The following is a 26,267-nucleotide window of genomic DNA, read 5'->3' as shown; positions in this document are numbered from 1 at the left end:
GACAACATCATGAAGAATGCAATGCACATGGTGATTGTGATGAAATGCAAAATGACAAAAGGCACAATGCAACATGATCATGGCACCAATCATAGGGAAAAGAAGCAAACCAATTATGATAATGCAACAAACATAATGAACACACAACAACAACTAAAATAAATAGAAGGCATCTGGAGCATCGGTCTCGGGGCGTTACAACTCTCCTCCACTAACAGAAGATCTCGTCCCGAGATCTTAGGAACGAGACGGAAGTAAAAGAGGATGAGGTGAAGCAAGTGCTCAAGAGAGAAGATGAACAAGGATGAGAGCACTCGGTAGAAAAGAGGAATGAAGAATATGATGAGAATAAAAAGCTCAAGGAATAGATAGACTTTGAAGCCACTCTTGTTAGACCAAGGTAGAAAAGGTGTAAGAACGAAAGAATTTGGGCAGCACTCCGGCTGAATTGGAAGGAATAGAACATGAACTTCACAAGATGGGATGACACTTGACGAGATGAACAATGCAATGCCTCCGGAAGAATTGAAAGAATGGAATGAAAATAACGGATGAGAGAACAACAACTTCCACCACGAATGAATTCGATAGCATCCTTAGAGGAAAGGTAGAGTGGAGTTGTTGAGGAAATCAACAACAAAAGAATAAGCTTGTTGTGGACTTATCAAAACCATCTCTAAAGTTGAGGTGAAATTATGCCACAACCAAATACTTGAATAGCTGAGAAGAACGAAGAATGCAAAACTCCACTTCAGAAGAAAATGGAGAATTAATTGCACTTCGAGACGGGAGAAGAAAAGATACTTGAGCTCCTCCAACAAGAATCTTGATGAACACTTGAAGAATGAATTAAATCATGAAGGACCACCATGACGAACTCCGGTGACAAAAGGATGATGAGATTGAATGAAGGATGAAAGAATAAGATTAAGCCTTGCGGTGATTTAGATGAAGGTTCCGACGAGATAACCGAGAAAACTTGGAACTCTAGAAATAAAAGAATTGAATCACCTCGGGGAAATAAGAATAAGATTTATTGTATGCTTATCCTTCATCAAATTAAATTGATGACAAGCAATGGATTTGGCATACTACTTATTCCTCTAGAAAGGATTAAGAGAGATAAAGCATGAACTTGAGAAGGTATTGATGGAACCACCGGTGGATTTGAAAACAATGAATAATTGATATGATAACGAAGCAAGTGAAATCTTGAACGAACCACCGTTGAAAATGAAAGTAGCAAAGGCACAATTCACACGGAAGAATTGGAAAATGAATGAAGATACTTGAGGGGATTTAGATACATGAGAACGAAGAGATCATGAACTGGTTAGAGGGTATTTGAACGATGCACCGGTAAGATTTGGAGAACGATAGCTACACGCTGAGAATGAAGAATTATGACATGATGGCCTTCGGAGGAAAGAAATGGAAACAACTCATGAAATGCTCCAGATGGGTGAAAAGAATTCTCACAATTGAAAACAATTATGAGAGGATGGTATAAAGCTAGAACTACGCATCTTTGGAAGAACGGGTAAGGATTTAAGAGGAACTCTTCTTTGGTCTTCAAAATCCGAGAATGACAACGAGACACACCACCATGAATTGTTGAGACACTCTGGAAGGATTACAAAAGGAAAGGTTGAGGCAAAGATGAAAAGAATTTGAAAGCGACCTTGGGGAAGGCATGTGACTGATGGGATCCATTCTTACGTCACACTTGAAAAGAATTAGGAATGGCTCCGGAATAATTAGAAGAGTCAGGTAAGATCCTAGGAAAATACTTGTGGGTTAGGGCTCACTAAAAGAAAACCCCTTTAAAAAAGGATTGTTAAAGAGATAGATGATGCGCTAGAACAATTGAAATATTTGAATGAGGTGACAACCTCGAATTAATTGGAACACAGACAAATCTCCTGAGATGTCTTCTGAACTCCAGAATGATTAAATGGCAAGAGGAGAACGAGCAAGGGGAACACTTGATCCAAGGAAAAGAATATGATCAACCCGAAAAAAACTTGAGTTGAGTCCACCAGAAAAGAAAAAGAGATGAATAATGTCAAACGAGACGAGAATTCAGCGGTTGAAAAAATTGAGGGAAGACTGAAGAGGATCCGCATGAATGAAATTGATGCTCGAATAGAGACTCAGACTCCGGGAAGAAAAGGGGTGGGAGGGCAGGAAAAACAAAGGCAACTTGGAATGGTGAACCGACGAATAACTTTAAGAGAAAACACCAGTTGAAATAATTGAGGAAGGAATAAAGGCTTTGCACGAGTAGGATGGATACTTGTTTATGACTCCGGCTCCGAGACGAAAAAAGGTGGGCGGGTGGGAAAAAGAAAGGAAACTTCAAATGACGAAACAACATCGTTGAGAAGGAACCGAGGACTAATCTTACAAGGTTGAGAGGATCGAATCAACTCGAGGAGAAGTCCGCCAGATGAAAAGAGCTGAGAACCAATGATCGGAAAACTAACCACGTGATCCTAAAGAAAATTTGAAGGGGAAGAGTAGTAATCAAAACACCTACGTCAAGATTCCTCACGAGAGCGACGAAGTGTCTGAGGAGTAAAAAGAAGTCCTACTCTCCGATATAACTAGACTCCAAAATAGTTTTCTTCTAGACCCGACAACGGCCAACTACGGACAATCAAGGGGGCTCCTATGGTCAGTCGAGGCTCTGATACCAACTTGTCACACCCAATATGCGACCCTATCCTAAAGAAACTAGAAGGTCCCACCAAGGATAGAAGCGCATATTGAAGACGCTTGTGCAAGGTGGATATCATTACATCATACCATTACATAATAGTTGGGGATACATACAAGAGGCATACAGTGCCACACAATATAACAATATCATACATAAGAGCAACATCCGACTGCGGATGAAACACAAACAGAAACTCAAATGACATCCACCCTGCTAGCCCAGGCTGCCGACCAGGAACCTATCCCCTGAACGATAAAGCAGAAGAAGGACTCAAAACAAGCAAGCATCACTCTCACGTCATGATCATCGCATTACCTGTACCTGCAACTGTTGTTGTAGTAATCTGTGATCCACGAGGACTTAGCAATCCACTTACCATGGGTATTGAGACTAGCAAAGCTTAATGCGTATGGAATGGATAAGAGGTGAGACTGCAGCAAGCGAATAAGCATAATATGGTGGCTAACTTATGGGTACAAGAATAAGATGAGAAGCTACACAAACGGTCGCAAAATAGTAATGATCAAGAAGTGATCCTGAACTACTTACGTTCAAACATAACCCCACCGTGTTCTCTTCTCGACCCACTCGAAAAGAGACCATCACGGTGACACACGCGGTTGGGTATTTTAGTTCGCAAACTAGTAATGATCAAGAAGTGATCCTGAACTACTTACGTTCAAACATAACCCCACCGTTTTCTCTTCTCGACCCACTCGAAAAGAGACCATCACGGTTACACACGCGGTTGGGTATTTTAGTTTGAATCTAGTGTCAAGTTCTCTACAACCGGACATTAAAAATTCCCATCTGCCACATAACCGTGGGCACGACTTTCAAAATATTAAACCCTACAGGGGTGTCCCAACTTAGCCCATTATAAGCTCACGATCCGCGGAGACCATCCTCTATCATGGGACATCGATCAGACTCGGGGTCCCGGTGCACAAGACATTTTGACAATTGTAAAACAAGTCCAGCAAGACCTCCAGGCGTGCCGACAGCCTGATTAGCCGCGCGTATCTAGTCTCAGGCCATGATGAATGAGCTACGTGTACAGGTGCTAAAATAACCCAGGTTACCCCGGGGCGGCTCTGCACAGTGCTCTAGTTTGGGACCAACACCATCAGCACTGGCCCCCCCTATTTATGTAGAAATACTCCTCGGGTAGCGCTAACTCCCTATGCGTCAAATTTAATATCAAGTTTAGTTATTATGATGGGCAAATGGTAAAACCAATGTTGGGCCTTGCTGGAAGAGTTTTATTCAAAGAGAACTGTCAAGAGGGGCCCATAAACCCACTCCGTGTTAGGGATGCAAAATCAAGGAACGTAACACCGGTATGACGGAAACTAGGGTGGCAAGAGTGGAACAAAACACCAGGCGTAAGGCCGACCCTTCCACCCTTTACCAAGTATATAGATGCATTAATTAAATAAGAGATATTGTCATATCCCAACATAATCTTGTTCCAACATGGAGCAATCTTCAACTTCACCTGCAACTAACAACTCTATAGGAGGGGCTGACCAAAGCGGTGTAACATCCCAAATTTTCAATTTGGAATGTTATAAAATAGATCATCTTTGCATATCATATTTTATTGCATTTTGGCTTGATCCTAGAAATTTCACGCAACTCAAGGACCCACGGAGAGAGTTGGAGATTTTGTTATTTTCATATTTGAGTTTTCTCAAATTTTGAAAATAGGATCATTTGATTTTAATTATTTTTATCTTTGAATATTTCTTATACAAAAATAAAAGAGAGGGAATAAAATGACTTTCCCAAAATAAAGAAATATTGAGGATTTAATAATAAAATCAAAGAAGATTTTATTTCAGAGTTTATGCTATTTTTATTTGAATTTAGGAAAATTGCACGTTTTTCAAAATTGCATTTTAAGGGCCAAGAAAATGTTCATCTCGTTCTAAATATTTTATTTAGACGGTGAAAATTTGTTTTGGCATTTTTAGAATTTTATTTTACTTTCTAGGATTTATTTAAGTTTTGGCGGATTTAAAAAAAAACTGTTCGGACCAACCGGGCCGAAGGCCTAGCCGGCCCAGCCGCGCCGCCTCCCCGTCCCGTGCCCGCACCAGACTCCGCCGGAGTCCTGGAGTCCGCCGCCACCCCGGTGCCTCCTTCCCCAAGCCAGCCCTGGCCCCTCCCCTTTAAATACCCCGCCGCCCCACCACCACCACCCCATCCCGCCCCGCCGCCCGCAGCTGTAGCAAAAGCAGCCGCTTGCCGCCCCGCCACCGCCGACGTCCGTTGCCACCGCCGCCCGCTCGCATGCCATCCTCCGCCGCCGCCGCCGACGCCACCCAACCCCGCTGGAGCCCCGACCCCTGCCGGACCCGATGAGATAGCCGCCGCCGGTTTTTTTATAAAACCGTTCAGTTTTTAAAAAACCCTAGATTCATTTTTTAGATCGGTTCGTCGTTTTTTTCTCGGTTTAGTTATTTTGTGGATGTTCGTCCGTACGTTCGTTTTAACAAACAGTTTTCGTCATTTAGCCGCAGACAGTGAACGTTCGTTCGTTAGCCTATTCGTATGTTTTTCTTTTTCTCAGATTTTCCGCGATTATTTCCGATCGCGATTTCTGATCCGATTTTCGTTCTAGTATGAATTTTCGCTCGTTTATCGGAATCAGGCGATTCAAGCGCATAGAGTTTCATCTCGAAACCGTCTTTCCGTTTAACCAACTCAAACAAGTTTTTGCTACTGTAAAATTTGACTTAGGTCCAGATTAGTAAACAAAGCTTGTTTCTTTCGCTGTTTGACTTTCATTGCTTCGTTTGATTTGATTCTTTTTGCAAACCGGAGTTCTTAAGTTGAACTTTCTGGTTAGATCTCTTATTGGAGTTTTACCTGTGCATTAGATGAGTTCTTATAGTATGCTTGTTTGTTTACGATAGAGTACCCGAAGTGCACCGCTTGCTACTACGAGTCTCTAGGTTTCACGGATCATCAGCAAGGCAAGTAACACTTTGATCATACCTCTTTACTACCCAGTTTTATTGCATTAGATCAATCCTCGAACAATTGCATGATTAGGATCTGATTAATATGTGGGTTTTGGGAAGTAGATGAGGTAGAACCTATACCCTGTTTTATTATAAAAACCTTTTGGAGTTACTTCTACGTTGCTTATATTGCTAGAGATGCTCGTAGACGTGGATTGGGTGAGTGTATCCAAGATAGATGTGAGATTGTTAATTAATGGTTTACATAAGGTGGCAACTTAAATTCACATCTGGGTGGATTGAGGCACCTGGGGAACCTAGCGTTGCCTGTATTTTTTGGAAATCCTGGGGTACCGTGAGATTCTCCTATGGACCGCCACCCAGGCTGAAAGGGATCATGAGATTATTCATGCTAGAAACTTCCGTGTGCAGCCGCAATCTACTATGGGCTCTAGCATAGTTGACTAAGTCAAGTGAACTCTTACAATGGTAGACTAGCATATGTAGGGGAAAGTAGGTGTAACTGTCTACCCATCGTAAGGTGCAAACGCTTCTGAAAGACTATGTCTCGGTCATCCGTTTATCAAACACCATGTAGTGCGAGAATCCCAACGGAGGAGATCGAGTCTTGCGGGGAAAAGTGCGCAAACCTCTGCAGAGTGTATAAACTAATCATGGTTAGCTGTGTCCCCATTATGGACATTTTGAGTATCTAGTACCTAGATTATCATGTGAATCTCGTCATGTTCTTTAATTTAATTTGTTGGGTTTTAATGATGATGCTTAATTGGGATTGAGTTGGGTGAACCTTCTCAATGTTTAACAACCACCATGATAGTTAAATAAAATTTATTCCTTTGATGTAGGGAAAAATTGGCTTTATGCAAAACTGTATCGATAGAGCTTTCCACCAGCCATATATGCATGTAGTATAGCATTATTCTGTTCATTACTCTCTATGTGTTACATTGCCAGCATATTCCATGTGCTGACCCGTTTTCGGGCTGCAACATTCATGTTGCAGACTTTTCAGACGACGAGTAAGGTGCCTTAGGTCGTGGTCTTATACTCAGTGATGCCGTTGGAGTTGATGGACTCGCTTATCTTCCAAGCCTTCCGCTGTTATCGTTATTCGATGGCCTTAGGCCATATTTATTGTAATAAGTTCTCTTTTGAGACATTCGATGTAATAAGTGTGTGATTGCTACTCTGTTATAAATCCTTCAAGTACTGTGCGTGTCAGCATTACCGATCCAGGAATGACACTGATGCATAGAGATCAGACTATTTGAGGTCTGGTCGCTACAAGATGGTATCAAAGCACATGCTGACTGTAGGACACGACCACTAAGCTAAAGCCCTAGATCAGTACTCTCTTCTCATTTCTGAATCCTCTCCTTTTCTACTCTTTTAGGATGGCGGATGCAAGGAACAAGTTCACGCAACCGGATGAAGATACACCTTTTGGATGCCACTTGAAGGAAGTCACTAGATACCTGAACATCAAAGTACCAAGCTTCACCGGGACCTACATCGCCACTTTACCAGAAGAGGAGTGTTGGATGATTCAAGTTCAAGTTCCAGGAAGGACGTTCATGCCCGTCACTGAGCCCATAGAATTTTCATTTGATGCACCAACCTGGAGTCTAGGAAAGAGCATGGCAGCCCACATTACCATGGGACATATTGGAGAAGTTTACCACAAGGATCTCAAGGATACTGTTTACCAGATTTGTGGGCGCCGAGATGAGCAATGGGAGATGATCAGTACCAGGAAGGATAGATCAATTGCAGCTTTCATCCATGAGCTAAACCAGCACATTCATCCAGGAGAACCAGATGTGCGCAGGCACGATAGATCTGAAGAAGGCATTGGCCAAGATCACGGAGCTGGAAGAAGAACTTAAGTCTACATGTGATGGATATGAGGAGGAAATGACGACACTCATGGAGAAGAATGATGATATGAAGAAGAAGCTAAAAGTATTCATGGGATTCCCCGCGACTGGAGGAGAAGACGATGATTGCACTTGCCCGGAGAACTACATCATCATCGATGACACCGATTCGGACCCAGACAATAGCGATGATGACTTTGTTGATGAAGCTGGAGCAGATATCATGGGAGTCTTCGACCGATCAATTTTTCTAGTCGACCACCATAATAGTAGTAGTATTCCCCCATGTATATAGTATAGTCCGAGCACTTTTGTAACACTAGTTAGACCATTGTATGCCCTTGTTTGAATTGATTGAAGTGATATTGTTTGCATTTGTCTCATGTGCATATGGGTAGTGTTATTCTCTCTAAGACCCCATTCTACTCTGTATTCTCATATTTTCTAAACCCTCAGATGCCTCCGAGACGTGACAATGGATTTGCTTTCCCACCGGAGCTCACTCAGTTGATCTAGCAGCAGAATGCATTGATGCAGATGCTAGTCTAGAATCAGAATCAGGGGAACAACAACAACAACAACAACAACAACAACAACAACCCACCACCACCACCACCTGTTGATCATTTAGCTCGTTTCTTGAGGCTGAATCCGCCGGTGTTCTCTAGTAGCACGGAGCCGATAGTTGCAGATGATTGGCTCCACAAGATGGGAAGGGATTTGACCACTGTAGGATGCACAGATGCGCAGAAGGTGCGTTTTGCCGCACATAAGCTTGATGGACCCGTAGCATCATGGTGGGAGAATTTCACAGCCACTTATCCCATCGACACTATCACATGGGGCCAGTTTCAGCAGGCTTTTCGTACTACTCATGTTTCAGCAGGAGCTATGGCCATGAAGAAGCGTGAGTTTTGCAACTTGCGCCAAGGAGGACATACAGTTGGCCAGTATGTGGATGACTTTAGTAAGCTAGCATGTTATGCCCCAGATGACGTTGCTACGGATGCAGCCAAGCAGGAGAAGTTTCTGGAAGGACTGAATGATGAGCTGAGCATGCAGTTGATGGTAGCAACCTTCAACAACTACCAGGAGTTGGTAGATAGAGCTCTCATGATTGCAGGGAAGCAACAGCAGATTGACAACTGCAAGAGGAAGTATGGACAAGGGAAGTACAATTCTGGAGCTCAGCAGAAGCCTCGTTTTACCCCGAATTTGGGAGGACCTTTTCACCATACCCATGGAGGAGGGAGTTCACACAACCATAATGGCCCCAAGAATGGTAATGGGAATGGAGGAAGCAATGGCCATAACCGTACCAACCCATCAACCCCAGCCAAGAAGGATCTGAGCCACGTCACTTGCTATGAGTGCTAGAAGACTGGACATTATGCCAATGAATGTCGTGAGGCTAAGAATGGAAATGGCAATGGAACCTCAGGGAAGAAACCGAACCCTTTCAACAGGGGATAGGTTGTCAGGACCCCGACTCGATGCCACATCGATCTAGCATGTAACACCTCATATCACTTTGTGGCCTCACGCACGGTATTCACACGGGTGTCTTCTTACCTTTGCCCGGGACCGTTTGCGCCTTTTGGCACACGTACATGATATTGTCGCTAGCATCCATATGGTAAGGAGCCCGGGCTAACATGGCTAGTCGTAAACCCAAAGTGGCACAGACTTACAGGGACAGGCATCCATGACCCAGCATCGAACGTGTCGGTCATCAGCAAATGAATCCGGGCTGTAGCACTGGGCTAGCAGGACTCCGGTAAACCGGGCTGTAGCGGGCTAACAGGACTCCGGTATCCATCGCGTGACATTTCCCCGAAGGGACAGACACAGGAACGAAGAAGGACACATGCCGGCCAGCCTAAGTGCTCCGGAGCAGTAGCAAGCTACCAAGGCTCAGTGGAGACACTAGGAGACATTTCCCGGTAAGAGAGGCTACTAAGAATAAACAACTAGATAGTCAGATCCCACACATACCAAGCATTTCAATCATACACACAATATGCTCGATATGTGCAAATACAACAAGACATCACAACATGACTCTACAACACCAGTACTTTATTTAAGGCTCAGAGAGCCATACATAGCATACACACAAGTATGGGTCACACGACCCACATTCAATTCATACAAGCATACAAGCCAACAGCGGAAGTAACTTGTCTGAGTACAGATAACTAGTAAAATAAAAGAGGCTTGGGTAAGCCTAGCCATACTACATGGTCCTTCACAAGCTCAGGATCACCACCTGGGCCTTAGTCTACTCATCGATGTCAACGTCTACGAAGAACCCGTCGGAAGGGGTTGTAGCATCTTCTGAAAATGTAAATTAAAGCAACATGAGTACAAAGGTACTCAGCAAGACTTACATCAGATCCTACATACATGCACATTGTTAAGAAGGGGTTGGTGGGGTTATTGCAGCAAGCCAGCTTTGACTCCTAGCTAAGCTATCCTACGAGACTCCAACTTGAAATAGTTTTTGCGCACACGAGTCCACTACTCACCACTTCAATACACCACTGAGGATCCACCTCCGTCATCCTACTGAAGAGCCATCCTCGGCACTCACGCTTATCTTGAGATTTTTAGTAGTATCCATTTACTTGTCTATGAACTATATAGGCAACCAAGTAGTCCTTTACCACGGACGCGACTATTCGAATAGATTATGTTAACCCTGCAGGGGTGTACTTCTTCATACACGCTCTCACCACTTACCGCCGTTTACACGACATGTACTCGGCAACCTTCAAGCGGAAGCCCAACGTGGATGTCGGCCACGACCTACCTAAACTCCTAAGTCTCTAGTCCAGGTTTATCGCCTATCCAGGTTCCATCCGCAGGGAGTCCGGCCGAGGTTTCCACATACGACCCCGGACGATGTGTACAGGGTTCCCGAGATACCTAACGGGTATCTGGTACACCGTGCCACGTACCTACCGCATCACAGCCCACCCCGCGGTCAGCGCTTTCCACGGCCTACAGTAGGCTACAAACACCAGAAACTACTTGCAACTCCTGGACAGAGGACTAGGGTGAATAAGAAGCCGAGAGGGTCCATTGGTTTCGGGCCCAATGCATGGTAGTAGCTGATTCTTAAATCACACATACAGATCTCAGTGCTTAAGGACGACTTCAATGAAACAACCCACCATGTACTCCTACATGGCCTCTCATCGATACCTTTACCGAAACGTGTTCAACACATCACTCTCATACTAACACAATCATTTCACTCTAGCCCATCAACAGATGAACCAGACCTGACACGACTCTAAGCATAGCAGGCATAGCAAGGTAGGAATAACAAACACACATGGCTCAACCAACTCCTACACATGCTAGTGGGTTTCATCTAGTTACTGTGGCAATGACAGGTCATGCAGAGGAAATGGGTTCAACTACCGTAGCACACAGCAGATTGAAACGCGTTGTCTTAATGCAGTAAAAGAGAGCAGGAGCTAGAACATGGGATTGTATCGATATGATCAAATGGTTGGTTGCTTGCCTGATGGGTCGGTGCACTGGTATTGTTCTTCGTTGGGGTAATCACGATACTCCTCAGGGGCAGGACCTGCCGCAGAGAGCACCGATACACAATCATCACCAAACAATATGTAACAATATGATGCATGCATAAAACATGGCAATATGAGTGTGTTGGGCTAATGCAACTAAAACCAGATGGGTTTGAACCATTTTGAATCAAAGATTCAAGTTTCAAACTCATACATGGCCCTTATAAGTGCTTTATCTAGTTCTGCTCTAAACATCAGGTTAGCCTGTTTAAACATGCATGAAAACAGTACAGATGGATAGATTGGATTTTTCTGATCATTTTTCATATATAACACTTTGCATTTGGAGCTACGGTTGATTTACTATGAATTTTTGAAGTTTAGATCATTTTCTGAAATTTATAAATCATTCTAGATTTATTTTAATTTCAGAAAAGGATTACTGCATCAGCATGATGTCATGCTGACCTCAGCAGGTCAACAGGCCAGTCCAGGTCAAACTGACCAGTGGGTCCCGCATGTCAGTAGTTAATTAACTAACTAAATTTAGTTAAATCTAAACTGGGTTAATTAGCAGAGGAGGGGGGCCCACTTGTCATAGACTCAGGGGAGTCAACCTGGACCCACCCTAGTCAAAGTCAAGGTCAAACACGCCGGCGTCTAGCCGCCGGCGAGGCCGAACGCGGTGGCGAGAGTGGTTTTGTGCATTCCGGCGACCAAATGGGCGGCGGAGAGCATCTGCGGGTAGCTGGGACCGAGCCGCAGCTCTTGGTGGCGGTGGTTGAGCTCGGGGTGGCCGGAGACGTCGCCGACGATGACTTTGGCGGTCGCCGGAGTCAGGTGAAGACGAATCTGAGGCTACGGGGCACGGCGAGGCACGTGGTGAGGTGCGTTGGGCCCCTGGGTACGCGGTGAGTGCGTTAGACATGGTGGGGTGGCCGGTGGTTAGCCGGAGACACGTCGGCGACGAGCTCTGTGGCGGTGCGTGCGGGTGAGCTACGTGTGCTCATGGTAGTGCACGAGAGCGAGAAAGGGAAGGGGGAGAAGGCAGCCAGGCTCACAGCGGTCTTGAGGAAGCAGACGACGCGGTCGGGGACGAGCTGGTGCAGCGGCGACGGCGAAGGGGATCTCTGGCGATGGCGGTTCGGTCAAGGTCAGGGCAGTGGCTTCAGGGCAAGCGAGCGCTCGGGGCTCGGCTTGCTCGAAGGAGCGGAGGGGGGCGAAGCTTCTGGACACGGTGGCGCAGCGCGGGGTTGACGGAGAGCGCGACTACGGCAAGGGTGCGGCGGCGGTGGCGTCGGCCATGGCGCGGGAGAGCGAGGGAGAGGAGCTGGGGAAAGGAGCTGGTGTCTGCGGGGTCGGGGAGAGGGAGAGGGGTCGTTCCCCGTCAATAGCTGGACGAGGGGAGCGGCGAGGCGGCGGGCAGCTGCGTGGCACGCATGCTGTGCTCGCCGTCGAGCAGCTGCCTGCCTGCCTGGCTAAGCCAAGCAGCTCGCTGGAGCGGTGGCTTGGCTGGGTCGGCAGGTGGGCCTGTTAGGTGGCGCCAGGTAAGATTTGCCCTTCTTCCTGTTTTTTATTTATTCTGTAGGTTTGTTGCATTTTTAAAAATACCTAAGAAATTCCAAAAATCACCAAACTGCACTTGGTCCTTACTAGGAATAATTCCTGCATGGAACATTTTAGTTTGGGAATATTTGAGCATTTGAAATATTTTATAAATTTTAAATGCCCAAATTCAAATACTTATGATTTAATTCAAAGACCTTAGGATGACCTAGGGAATTGTGCATCACTTTTGGCAGAGGTTCTGAACCAAGACAAAAATGATGGACATTTTAGAAGGGCATTTCAGGTTCATTGAAAATATTTTTAGTAAACCCTAGTTGGATTCAGAGGGGGCTGGGGGTTCTGTGATCCCCATTTCAAGTTTCTGTTGAGAAAAATAGACATGATGCAACACTCTAATGCATAAACTAGCTAGGGTGTGACAACTCACCCCCACTCAAAAGAATCTCGTCCCGAGATTTAGGTTCCTCCGGAAAGAAGGCGGGGTACTCGAGTCGAAGACGATCCTCCCTTTCCCAAGTTGCTTCCTTCTCAGAATGGTGCGACCATTGAACCTTGAGAAACTTGATATTATGACATCGAGTGGTACGCTCGGCTTGATCGAGGATACGAACGGGGTACTCTCGATACATGAGATTATCTTGAAGATCAAGCGTTTCGTGGTCCACTCCACGGATAGGATCCGAGAAGCAACGCCTGAGTTGAGAAACGTGGAAGACGTCGTGGACTCTGGAGAGATGCGGAGGTAGTTCCAATTGGTAGGCAACTTCTCCTTGTTTAGCGAGAATGCGAAAAGGTCCAATGTAGCGAGGTGCCAATTTTCCTTTGATACCGAAACGATGGGTTCCCTTCAGAGGAGTAACCCGAAGGTAAGCCTTCTCGTCAACCTCAAAAGTCATAGCCTTATGTTTTCGGTCGTATTGACTCTTTTGACGAGACTGGGCTGTTTTCAACTTTTCACGAACAATGCGAACTTGCTCTTCCGCTTCCTGGATCATGTCCGGGCCAAAGAATTTTCTTTCCCCGGTTTCTGACCAGTTAAGAGGCGTTCGACACCTTCGTCCATAGAGAACTTCAAAAGGGGCTTTACCCAAGCTAGATTGATAGCTGTTGTTATAAGCAAATTCAGCAAATGGAAGGCATTTCTCCCAATCCATTCCGAATGAGATAACCGAAGCTCGAAGCATGTCTTCTAGAATCTGGTTGACACGTTCTACTTGACCACTTGATTGAGGGTGAAAAGCAGTGCTAAAGGAAAGGCGGGTTCCCATAGCATTTTGGAAACTTTCCCAAAATCGAGAGGTGAAGAGACTTCCTCGATCTGAATTAATTTCCAATGGAACACCATGGAGGGACACTATTCGGGAGATGTACAAGTCTGCTAATTGACTAGCGGTTATACTCTCGCGAATAGGTAAGAAATGGGCCACTTTGGAAAGACGGTCGATTCCGACGAAGATAGCATTATTCCCTCTCTTGGTCCTGGGAAAACCGGCAATGAAATCCATACCAATTTTGTCCCACTTCCATTCAGGAATAGCTAAGGGTTGAAGGGTGCCAGCATGCCGTTGATGCTCTGCTTTTACACGACGACAGACGTCGCAACTAGCAATATACTGAGCAATTTCTCTCTTCATCCTAGTCCACCAGAACCTCTGGCGTAGGTCCTGATACATCTTAGTGCTACCGGGATGAATGGTGAGAGGAAATTCATGAGCTTCCTTCAGGATCAAACGGCTCAGGTTCCGCACTTTGGGAACTACTAGACGATTCCCGAAGTATACGACTCCTTGATCATCAATGGAGAAACAATTCGCAACTCCTTTCTTGATGTTTCTTTTGATGCGGGAAATCCCCGGATCTACCTTCTGTGCTTTGACGATCTGATCCGTAAGGGTAGGTGTCGCCACCAAAGTGGAAAGAAATCCTTGAGGAACAATGTGAAGGTTAAGTTTCCGAAATTCCTCATGGAGAAGTGGTTAACTTTGCTGCAACATTAGATTGTTGCAATAGGATTTACGACTTAGCACATCAGCCATGACGTTGGCTTTTCCTGGGGTGTAAGTTATCCCTAAGTCGAAATCTGTGATCAACTCAACCCAACGTCTTTGCCTGAGATTCAAATCCGGTTGGGTGAAGATGTACTTCAGACTTTGGTGATCGGTGAAAATTTTGCAACGATTACCGAGGAGGTAATGACGCCAGGTTTTAAGTGCATAGACTACAGCTACAAGCTGTAGATCATGAGTAGGATAATTCTCCTCATGTGGGTGCAATTGCCGTGAAGCATAAGCAATTACGTGTCGATCTTGCATGAGAATGCAACCTAGTCCTTGTCACGAGGCGTCGCAATAGATAACAAAGTCCTTAGAGAAATCTGGTGGTACCAATACGGGAGCAGAGGTCAAGCGTCTTTTCAGTTCCTGAAAACTGTGCTCACATTGTGGAGTCCACTCGAACTTTTTATCTTTCTTGAGGAGTTCAGTTAGAGGTTTAGCAACCTTGGAGAAATTCTCGACAAAGCGGCGACAATAGCTCGCTAAGCCAAGGAAACTCCGAACTTGCTTGGCCGATTCAGGTGGAGTCCAATTAAGGAGGGCTTGAACTCGCTCGGGGTTAATAGCAATACCTTTACCAGAAATTACATGTCCTAGATAGGTCACTTCTGGCAACCAAAATTCACATTTAGAGAACTTGGCATAAAGGCGATGCTCTCGAAGTTTCATCAACACTAGCCTTAGATGTTCGGCAAGCTCTTCCTCGTTCTTGGAGTAGATGAGTATATCATCGAGGTAAACCACGACGAATTTATCCAAATACTCCATGAAGATTGAGTTCATTAACCGAGAAAAGGTGGCTGGGGCGTTGGTTAAACCGAAGGACATGACAGTGTACTCGTATTGGCCATACCGAGTAACAAAAGCCGTTTTAGGAATGTCCCCGTTCCTTATTTTGATTTGACGGTAGCCCAACCTCAAATCCATTTTAGAGAAGATTGAGGATCCAGCGAGCTGATCATACAGGTCGTTGATCCTGGGGAGCGGATATTTGTTCTTGATTGTGACCAAGTTGACGGGTCGATAATCTACAACCATCCGGTCCGTACCATCCTTCTTCTTGACGAAGAGGAGGGGGCAAGCCCATGGAGACGAAATAGGTCGGATGAAACCCTTTTTCAAGGACTCATCGAGTTGTTTCTTAAGTTCGGCTAGTTCAAAAGGTGCCATCTTATAGGGTCTTCTAGAAATTGGAACAGTTCCTAGAATGAGATCTATCACGAACTCAACATCTCTGTCAGGTGGAACACCTGGCAATTCCTCTGGGAAGACATCCGGAAAGTCACGGACTATCGGGACGTTTTCGAGGTCTGGCAGAGGACTGGCGTTAAGAGAATATAGTTGTCGCTTGGCTACTCGGGTCAAGACATTGACTATCTTTCCCGAGGGATGTGTGAGTTGAACAGTCCTAGATAAACAATCAATCTTCGCATGATGGGCTGACATCCAGTCCATACCCAAGATGATATTAATATCCAAAGATTTGGGAGCTATCAAAGATGCGAGAAAAACAAGTCTGTCGACTTGAATTTCATTCCCATGGCTTACTCTAGAAGTTTGCCATTTGGATCCCGGGGTTTGAATTACCATAGAGGTGGGCATCTCACAGAATGTGGTGTTATGCAGTCGAGCATAGCTCTCGGATATAAATGAATGGGATGCTCCTGTATCGAAAAGAACAGATGCCGGGTGGCAATTAACAAGGAGCGTACCGAGAACGACGTTGGGATCCTCTTGAGCCTCTTCCGCAAAGACACAATTCACATGGCCACGTGCAGTAGTGGCCGGCTTGGCGTAGAACACTTTCCCTGTCGGCTTGCCATGGCCAACAACTTTTGCAGACTGGTTGGGGTTGGTCTGGGGACACTCGCGCAGGTAGTGGCCCGATTCCCCACACTTGAAGCACGTCACGGAACTGGTGCGTGGAGGAGCGTTGATAGTTGGACCCCCATAGGGCTTGGCTGGTGCATACTGTTGAGCTGGGCGAGGCGCCTGAAAGGATGGCCTTGGTGTGAACCTGGGTGGCAGGGCAGTGTTAGGCACCCACACTCGGCGCTTCTGTGGACCAGCACCGGATGAGGAACACATGTCACGGCCATGCTTGCGTGTTGCTTCATAATCAGTCTGACCAGACTCAGCACTGATGGCTTTGTTAACAAGCTTCTGAAAAGATGTGCACTCATGCAGACGGAGGTCGCGGCGAAGCTCAGGGCTAAGTCCCTTGCGGAACCTTGCTTGCTTCTTTGCATCAGTAGAGACTTCCTCAGTTGCATACCGTGCTAGGTTACCGAACTCCCTGCTGTAAGCGTCAATAGAGAGTCGGCCTTGAGTGAAACTGCAGAACTCCTCATGTTTACGGTCCATGAGACCCTCCGGAATGTGATGTTCACGGAAAGCCTTGCTGAATTCAGCCCAAGTAGTGACATGGCCTGCTGGGCGCATAGCTCCATAGTTCTCCCACCATAGACTGGCGGGGCCTTCAAGATGATATGCAGCAAAGGTGACCTTATCAGCCTCAGCTACTAGCGCAGAACGCAGTTTGTGAGTAATACTGCGAAGCCAGTCATCGGCATCGAGAGGCTCGATGGAGTGGTGGAAGGTGGGTGGATGTAACTTGATGAAATCACTGAGTGACACCAAGTTATTTCTCTGATGGTGTGCTGTGTTTTGCTCAATGCGCTCCAACAAACGGTTAGTCTCCTGCTTGTTTCTCTCGGCTTCCAGCATAACTTCGGCCAGAAAGGGAGGGTGAGGCAGGTTTGTTTCCCCAACTCTGCTGCCTTCGGCCTGCTCTGGGGGAGCAGGGTTGGTGCGGGTGTTAACCATCCTAGGAAAACAAGACAATGGTTTAGTCCAGGATGATAGGATTCTGACATAGAAATGTAGAATGTAATGGACAACTCAGAATGCAAGATGATCATCCGTATGACATGGTAGATACAGAAACTGCTTCTTTTATTCCATCGTCATACACACCATACAAGGTTTAGTACAAGACTAAACAAAGTACTATTACGGTGAAAGGAAGATTACATCTCATCGGAGGCATCCCAAGCTCCTATACATTATTTTTCCTACACCCCCGGAATTGCTACACACTAAGTCATATTCCACGGTCACACAGGATGGTGGAAGTACAACTATTACAACACTAGTGATACTACTGTTGGGGAACGTTGCAGAAAATTAAATTTTTTCCTACGGTTTCACCAAGATCCATCTATGAGTTCATCTAAGCAACGAGTCTAGGGAGAGAGTTTGCATCTACATACCACTTGTAGATCGCGTGCGGAAGCTTGCAAGGTGATGATGTAGTCGTACTCGACGTGATCCAAATCACCGATGACCAGCGCCGAACGGATGGCACCTCCGCGTTCAACACACGTACGGGACGGGAGACGTCTCCTCCTTATTGATCCAGCAAGGGGGAAGGAGAGGTTGATGAAGATCCAGCAGCACGACGGCGTGGTGGTGGATGCAGGGCGTCACAGCAGCAGGGCTTCGCCGAGACTACGAGGGAGAGACGTAACGGGGGGAGGTGGAGGCGCCAGGGGCTGGTGTATGAAGTCCCTCCTCTCCCCCACTATATATAGGGGTGCCAGGGGGGGCGCCGGCCCTAGTAGATGAGATCTACTAGGGGGGGCGGCGGCCTAGGGGAGGTTTCCCTCCCCCCCAAGGCACCTAGGGGTGCCTTCCACCACTAGGACTCCTCCTAGGGGGAAACCCTAGGCGCATGGGCCTATAGGGGCTGGTGCCCTTGGCCCATGATGGCCAAGGCGCACCCCCTACAGCCCATGTGGCCCCCCGGGACAGGTGGCCCCACCCGGTGGACCCCCGGGACCCTTCCGGTGGTCCCGGTACAATACCGATAACCCCGAAACTTGTCCCGATGCCCGAAATAGCACTTCCTATATATAATTCTTTACCTCCGGACCATTCCGGAACTCCTCGTGACGTCCGGGATCTCATCCGGGACTCCGAACAACATTCGGGTTTCTGCATATCCATATCTTCATAACCCTAGCGTCACCGAACCTTAAGTGTGTAGACCCTACGGGTTCGGGAGACATGCAGACATGACCGAGACGCTCTCAGTCAATAACCATCAGCGGGATCTGGATACCCATGATGGCTCCCACATGCTCCTCGATGTTGTCATCGGATGAACCACTATGTCGAGGATTCGATCAAACCCTGTATGCAATTCCCTTTGTCAATCGGTACGTTACTTGCCCGAGACTCGATCGTCGGTATCCCAATACCTTGTTCAGTCTCGTTACCGGCAAGTCACTTTACTCGTACCGTAATGCATGATCCCGTGTCCAACACCTTGGTCACATTGAGCTCAATATGATGATGCATTACCGAGTGGGCCCAGAGATACCTCTCCGTCATACGGAGTGACAAATCCCAGTCTCGATCCGTGTCAACCCAACAGCTACTTTCGGAGATACCTGTAATGCACCTTTATAGTCACCCAGTTACGTTGTGACGTTTGATACACCCAAGGCACTCTTACGGTATCCGGGAGTTACACGATCTCATGGTCGAAGGAAGAGATACTTGACACTTGCAAAGCTCTAGCAAAACGAACTACACGATCTTTTATGCTATGCTTAGGATTGGGTCTTGTCCATCACATCATTCTCCTAATGATGTGATCCCGTTATCAACGACATCCAATGTCCATAGTCAGGAAACCATGACTATCTGTTGATCACAACGAGCTGGTCAACTAGAGGCTTACCAGGGACATAGTGTGGTCTAAGTATTCACACGTGTATTACGATTTCCGGATAATACAGTTATAGCATGAATAAAAGACAATTATCATGAACAATGAAATATAATAATACTTTTATTATTGCCTCTAGGGCATATTTCCAACAGTCTCCCACTTGCACTAGAGTCACCAATCTAGTTACATTGTGATGAATCGAACACCCATAGAGTTCTGGTGTTGATCATGTTTTGCACGCGAGAGAGGTTTAGTCAGCGGATCTGCGACATTCAGATCCGTGTGCACTTTGCAAATCTCTATGTCTCCATCTTGAACATTTTCACGGATGGAGTTGAAACGACGCTTGATGTGCCTGGTCTTCTTGTGAAACCTGGGCTCCTTTGCGAGGGCAATAGCTCCAGTGTTGTCACAGAAGAGTTTGATCGGCCCCGACGCATTGGGTATGACTCCTAGGTCGGTGATGAACTCCTTCACCCAAATCGCTTCATGTGCTGCCTCCGAGGCTGCCATGTACTCCGCTTCACACGTAGATCCCGCCACGACGCTCTGCTTGCAGCTGCACCAGCTTACTGCTCCACCATTCAACATATACACGTATCCGGTTTGTGACTTAGAGTCATCCAGATCTGAGTCGAAGCTAGCGTCGACGTAACCCTTTACGACGAGCTCTTCGTCTCCTCCATAAACGAGAAACATGTCCTTTGTCCTTTTCAGGTACTTCAGGATATTCTTGACCGCTGTCCAGTGTTCCTTGCCGGGATTACTTTGGTATCTTGCTACCAAACTTACGGCAAGGTTTACATCGGGTCTGGTACACAGCATGGCATACATAATAGATCCTATGGCTGAAGCATAGGGGATGACACTCATCTCTTCTTTATCTTTTGCCGTGGTCGGTGACTGAGCTGAGCTCAGTCTCATACCTTGTAACATAGGCAAGAACCCCTTCTTGGACTGATCCATTCTGAATCTCTTCAAAATCTTATCAAGGTATGTGCTTTGTGAAAGACCTATGAGGCGTCTCGATCTATCTCTATAGATCTTGATGCCTAATATATAAGCAGCTTCTCCAAGGTCCTTCATTGAAAAACACTTATTCAAGTAGGCCTTAATGCTGTCCAGAAATTCTATATTATTTCCCATCAGGAGTATGTCATCTACATATAATATGAGAAATGCTACAGAGCTCCCACTCACTTTCTTGTAAACGCAGGCTTCTCCATAAGTCTGCATAAACCCAAACGCTTTGATCATCTCATCAAAGCGAATGTTCCAACTCCGAGATGCTTGCACCAGTCCATAAATGGATCGCTGGAGCTTGCATACTTTGTTAGCGTTCCGAGGATCGACAAAACCTTCCGGCTGCATCATATACAGTTCTTCCTTAAGATGCCCGTTAAGGAATGCTGTTTTGACGTCCATCTGCCATATCTCATAATCATAGTATGCGGCAATTGCTAACATGATTCGGACGGACTTTAGCTTCGCTACGGGAGAGAATGTCTCGTCGTAGTCAATCCCTTGAACCTGTCGATAACCCTTAGCGACAAGTCGAGCTTTATAGATGGTAACATTACCATCCGCGTCCGTCTTCTTCTTAAAGATCCATTTGTTTTCTATCGCTCGCCGATCATCGGGCAAGTCTGTCAAAGTCCATACTTTGTTTTCATACATGGATTCTATCTCGGATTTCATGGCTTCAAGCCATTTGTTGGAATCCGGGCCCGCCATTGCTTCTTCATAGTTCGAAGGTTCATTGTTGTCTAACAACATGATTTCCAGGACAGGGTTGCCGTACCACTCTGGTGCGGAACGTGTCCTTGTGGACCTACGAAGTTCAGCAGTAACTTGATCCGAAGTACCTTGATCATTATCATGGTTTTCCTCTTCAGTTGGTGTGGGCATCACAGGAACGGTTTCCTGTGCTGCGTCACTATCCCGCTCAAGAGGTAGTACTTCATCGAGTTCTACTTTCCTCCCACTTACTTCTTTCGAGAGAAACTCTTTTTCCAGAAAGCATCCGTTCTTGGCAACAAAGATCTTGCCTTCGGATCTTAAGTAGAAGGTATACCCTACAGTTTCCTTAGGGTATCCTATGAATACGCATTTTTCCGACTTGGGTTCGAGCTTTTCAGGTTGAAGTTTCTTGACATAAGCTTCGCATCCCCAAACTTTTAGAAACGACAGCTTAGGTTTCTTTCCAAACCATAATTCATACGGTGTCGTCTCAACGGATTTAGACGGTGCCCTATTTAAAGTGAATGTAGCTGTCTCTAGAGCGTATCCCCAAAATGATAGCGGTAAATCGGTAAGAGACATCATAGACCGCACCATATCCAATAGAGTGCGATTACGACGTTCGGACACACCGTTTCGCTGAGGTGTTCCAGGCGGCGTGAGCTGTGAAACGATTCCACATTTCTTTAAGTGTGTACCAAATTCGTGACTTAAGTATTCTCCTCCACGATCTGATCGTAAGAATTTTATCTTTCGGTCACGTTGATTCTCCACCTCATTCTGAAATTCCTTGAACTTTTCAAAGGTCTCAGACTTGTGTTTCATTAAGTAGACATACCCATATCTACTCAAGTCATCTGTGAGAGTGAGAACATAACGATATCCTCCGCGAGCCTCAACGCTCATTGGACCGCACACATCGGTATGTATGATTTCCAACAAGTTGGTTGCTCGCTCCATTGTTCCGGAGAACGGAGTCTTGGTCATTTTGCCCAAGAGGCATGGTTCGCACGTGTCAAACGATTCATAATCAAGAGACTCTAAAAGTCCATCGGCATGGAGCTTCTTCATGCGCTTGACACCAATGTGACCAAGGCGGCAGTGCCACAAGTATGTGGGACTATCGTTATCAACTTTAAATCTTTTGGCATCTACACTATGAACATGTGTAATATTACGCTCGAGATTCATTAAGAATAAACCATTGACCATCGGAGCATGACCATAAAACATATCTCTCATATAAATCGAACAACCATTATTCTCAGACTTAAATGAGTAGCCATCTCGTATTAAACGAGATCCTGATACAATGTTCATGCTCAAACTTGGCACTAAATAACAATTATTAAGGTTCAAAACTAATCCCGTAGGTAAATGTAGAGGCAGCGTGCCGACGGCGATCACATCGACTCTGGAACCATTCCCGACGCGCATCGTCACCTCGTCCTTTGCCAGTCTCCGTTTATTCCGCAGCTCCTGCTGTGAGTTACAAATATGAGCAACGGCACCGGTATCAAATACCCAGGAGTTACTACGATTACTGGTAAGGTACACATCAATCACATGTATATCAAATATACCTTTGGTGTTGCCGGCCTTCTTATCCGCTAAGTATTTGGGGCAGTTCCGCTTCCAGTGACCCTTCCCCTTGCAATAAAAGCACTCAGTCTCAGGCTTGGGTCCATTCTTTGACTTCTTCCCGGTAACTGGCTTACCAGGCGCGGCAACATCTTTGCCGTCCTTCTTGAAGTTCTTCTTACCCTTGCCCTTCTTGAACTTAGTGGTCTTATTGACCATCAACACTTGATGTTCTTTCTTGATTTCAGCCTCTGCTGACTTCAGCATCGAGAACACTTCAGGAATGGTCTTTTCCATTCCCTGCATGTTGTAGTTCATCACAAAGCTCTTGTAGCTTGGTGGGAGCGACTGGAGGATTCTGTCAATGACCGCCTCATCTGGGAGGTTAATGTTCAGCTGGGTCATACGGTTGTGCAACCCAGACATCTTCAGGATGTGCTCACTGACAGAACTGTTCTCCTCCATCTTACAACTGTAGAACTTGTCGGAGACATCATATCTCTCGACCCGGGCATGAGCTTGAAAAACTAGTTTCAGCTCTTCGAACATCTCATATGCTCCGTGATGCTCAAAACGCTTTTGGAGCCCCGGTTCTAAGCTGTAAAGCATGCCGCACTGAACGAGGGAGTAATCATCAGCGCGAGACTGCCAAGCATTCATAATGTCTTGGTTCTCTGGGACGGGAGCGTCACCTAGCGGTCCTTCTAGGACATATTGTTTCCTGGCAGCTATGAGGATGATCCTCAGGTTCCGGACCCAGTCCGTATAGTTGCTGCCATCATCTTTCAGCTTGGTTTTCTCTAGGAACGCGTTGAAGTTCATGTTGACATTAGCGTTGGCCATTGATCTACAAGACATATTTGCAAAGGTTTTAGACTAAGTTCATGATAATAAAGTTCTAATCAAATTATGAACTCCCACTTAGATTAGACATCCCTTTAGTCATCTAAGTGTTACACGATCCGAGTCGACTAGGCCGTGTCCGATCATCACGTGAGACGGACTAGTCATCGTCGGTGAACATTTTCATGTTGATCGTATCTTCCATACGACTCGTGTTCGACCTTTCGGTCTCCGTGTTCCGAGGCCATGTCTGCACATGCTAGGCTCGTCAAGTTAACCCTAAGTGTTTTCGCTGTGTAAAACTGTCTTACACCCGTTGTATGTGAACGTAAGAATCCATCACACCCGATCATCACGTGGTGCTTAGAAGCGACGAACTGTAGCAACGGTGCACAGTTAGGGGAGAACACTTCTTGAAATTTTATAAGGGATCATCTTATTTACTACCGTCGTCCTAAGTAAACAAGATGCATAATACATAATAAACATCACATGCAATTATATAGTTGTGACATGATATGGCCAATATCATATAGCTCCATTGATCTTCATCTTCGGGGCTCCATGATCATCTTGTCACCGGCTTGACACCATGATCTCCATCATCATGATCTCCATCATCGTGTCTTCATGAAGTTGTCACGCCAACGACTACTTCTACTTCTATGACTAACGTTTAGCAATAAAGTAAAGTAGTTTACATGACGTTATTCAATGACACGCAGGTCATACAAAAAATAATGACAACTCCTATGGCTCCTGCCGGTTGTCATACTCATCGACATGCAAGTCGTGAATCCTATTACAAAGAACATGATCTCATACATCACAATTCATCATTCATCACAACTTCTGGCCATATCACATCACATGATCAATCGCTGCAAAAACAAGTTAGACGTCCTCTAATTGTTGTTGCATCTTTTACGTGGCTGCAATTGGGTTCTAGCAAGAACGTTTTCTTACCTACGAATCACCACAACGTGATTTTGTCAACTTCTATTTACCCTTCATAAGGGCCCTGTTCATCGATTCCGCTCCAACTAAGGTGGGAGAGACAGACACCCGCCAGCCACCTTATGCAACTTGTGCATGTCAGTCGGTGGAACCGGTCTCACGTAAGTGTACGTGTAAGGTTGGTCCGGGCCGCTTCATCCCACAATACCGTTGAGCAAGAAAAGACTAGTAGAGGCAAGTAAGATGACAAAATCCACGCCCACAACAAAGTTGTGTTCTACTCGTGCAAAGAGAACTACGCATAGACCTAGCTCATGATGCCACTGTTGGGGAACGTTGCAGAAAATTAAAATTTTTCCTACGGTTTCACCAAGATCCATCTATGAGTTCATCTAAGCAACGAGTCTAGGGAGAGAGTTTGCATCTACATACCACTTGTAGATCGCGTGCGGAAGCTTGCAAGGTGATGATGTAGTCGTACTCGACGTGATCCAAATCACCGATGACCAGCGCCGAACGGACGGCACCTCCGCGTTCAACACACGTACGGGACGGGAGACGTCTCCTCCTTCTTGATCCAGCAAGGGGGAAGGAGAGGTTGATGAAGATCCAGCAGCACGACGGCGTGGTGGTGGATGCAGGGCGTCACAGCAGCAGGGCTTCGCCGAGACTACGAGGGAGAGACGTAACGGGGGGAGGTGGAGGCGCCAGGGGCTGGTGTATGAAGTCCCTCCTCTCCCCCACTATATATAGGGGTGCCAGGGGGGGCGCCGGCCCTAGTAGATGAGATCTACTAGGGGGGGCGGCGGCCTAGGGGAGGTTTCCCTCCCCCCCAAGGCACCTAGGGGTGCCTTCCACCACTAGGACTCCTCCTAGGGGGAAACCCTAGGCGCATGGGCCTATAGGGGCTGGTGCCCTTGGCCCATGATGGCCAAGGCGCACCCCCTACAGCCCATGTGGCCCCCCGGGACAGGTGGCCCCACCCGGTGGACCCCCGGGACCCTTCCGGTGGTCCCGGTACAATACCGATAACCCCGAAACTTGTCCCGATGCCCGAAATAGCACTTCCTATATATAATTCTTTACCTCCGGACCATTCCGGAACTCCTCGTGACGTCCGGGATCTCATCCGGGACTCCGAACAACATTCGGGTTTCTGCATATCCATATCTTCATAACCCTAGCGTCACCGAACCTTAAGTGTGTAGACCCTACGGGTTCGGGAGACATGCAGACATGACCGAGACGCTCTCAGTCAATAACCATCAGCGGGATCTGGATACCCATGATGGCTCCCACATGCTCCTCGATGTTGTCATCGGATGAACCACTATGTCGAGGATTCGATCAAACCCTGTATGCAATTCCCTTTGTCAATCGGTACGTTACTTGCCCGAGACTCGATCGTCGGTATCCCAATACCTTGTTCAGTCTCGTTACCGGCAAGTCACTTTACTCGTACCGTAATGCATGATCCCGTGTCCAACACCTTGGTCACATTGAGCTCAATATGATGATGCATTACCGAGTGGGCCCAGAGATACCTCTCCGTCATACGGAGTGACAAATCCCAGTCTCGATCCGTGTCAACCCAACAGCTACTTTCGGAGATACCTGTAATGCACCTTTATAGTCACCCAGTTACGTTGTGACG

The sequence above is a fragment of the Triticum aestivum genome, chromosome 2B, assembly GCF_018294505.1.
Source record: "Triticum aestivum cultivar Chinese Spring chromosome 2B, IWGSC CS RefSeq v2.1, whole genome shotgun sequence".
NCBI lineage: Eukaryota > Viridiplantae > Streptophyta > Magnoliopsida > Poales > Poaceae > Triticum > Triticum aestivum.
The sequence above is the reverse complement of the archived record's forward strand: the minus strand, read 5'-3'. Positions refer to the sequence as shown.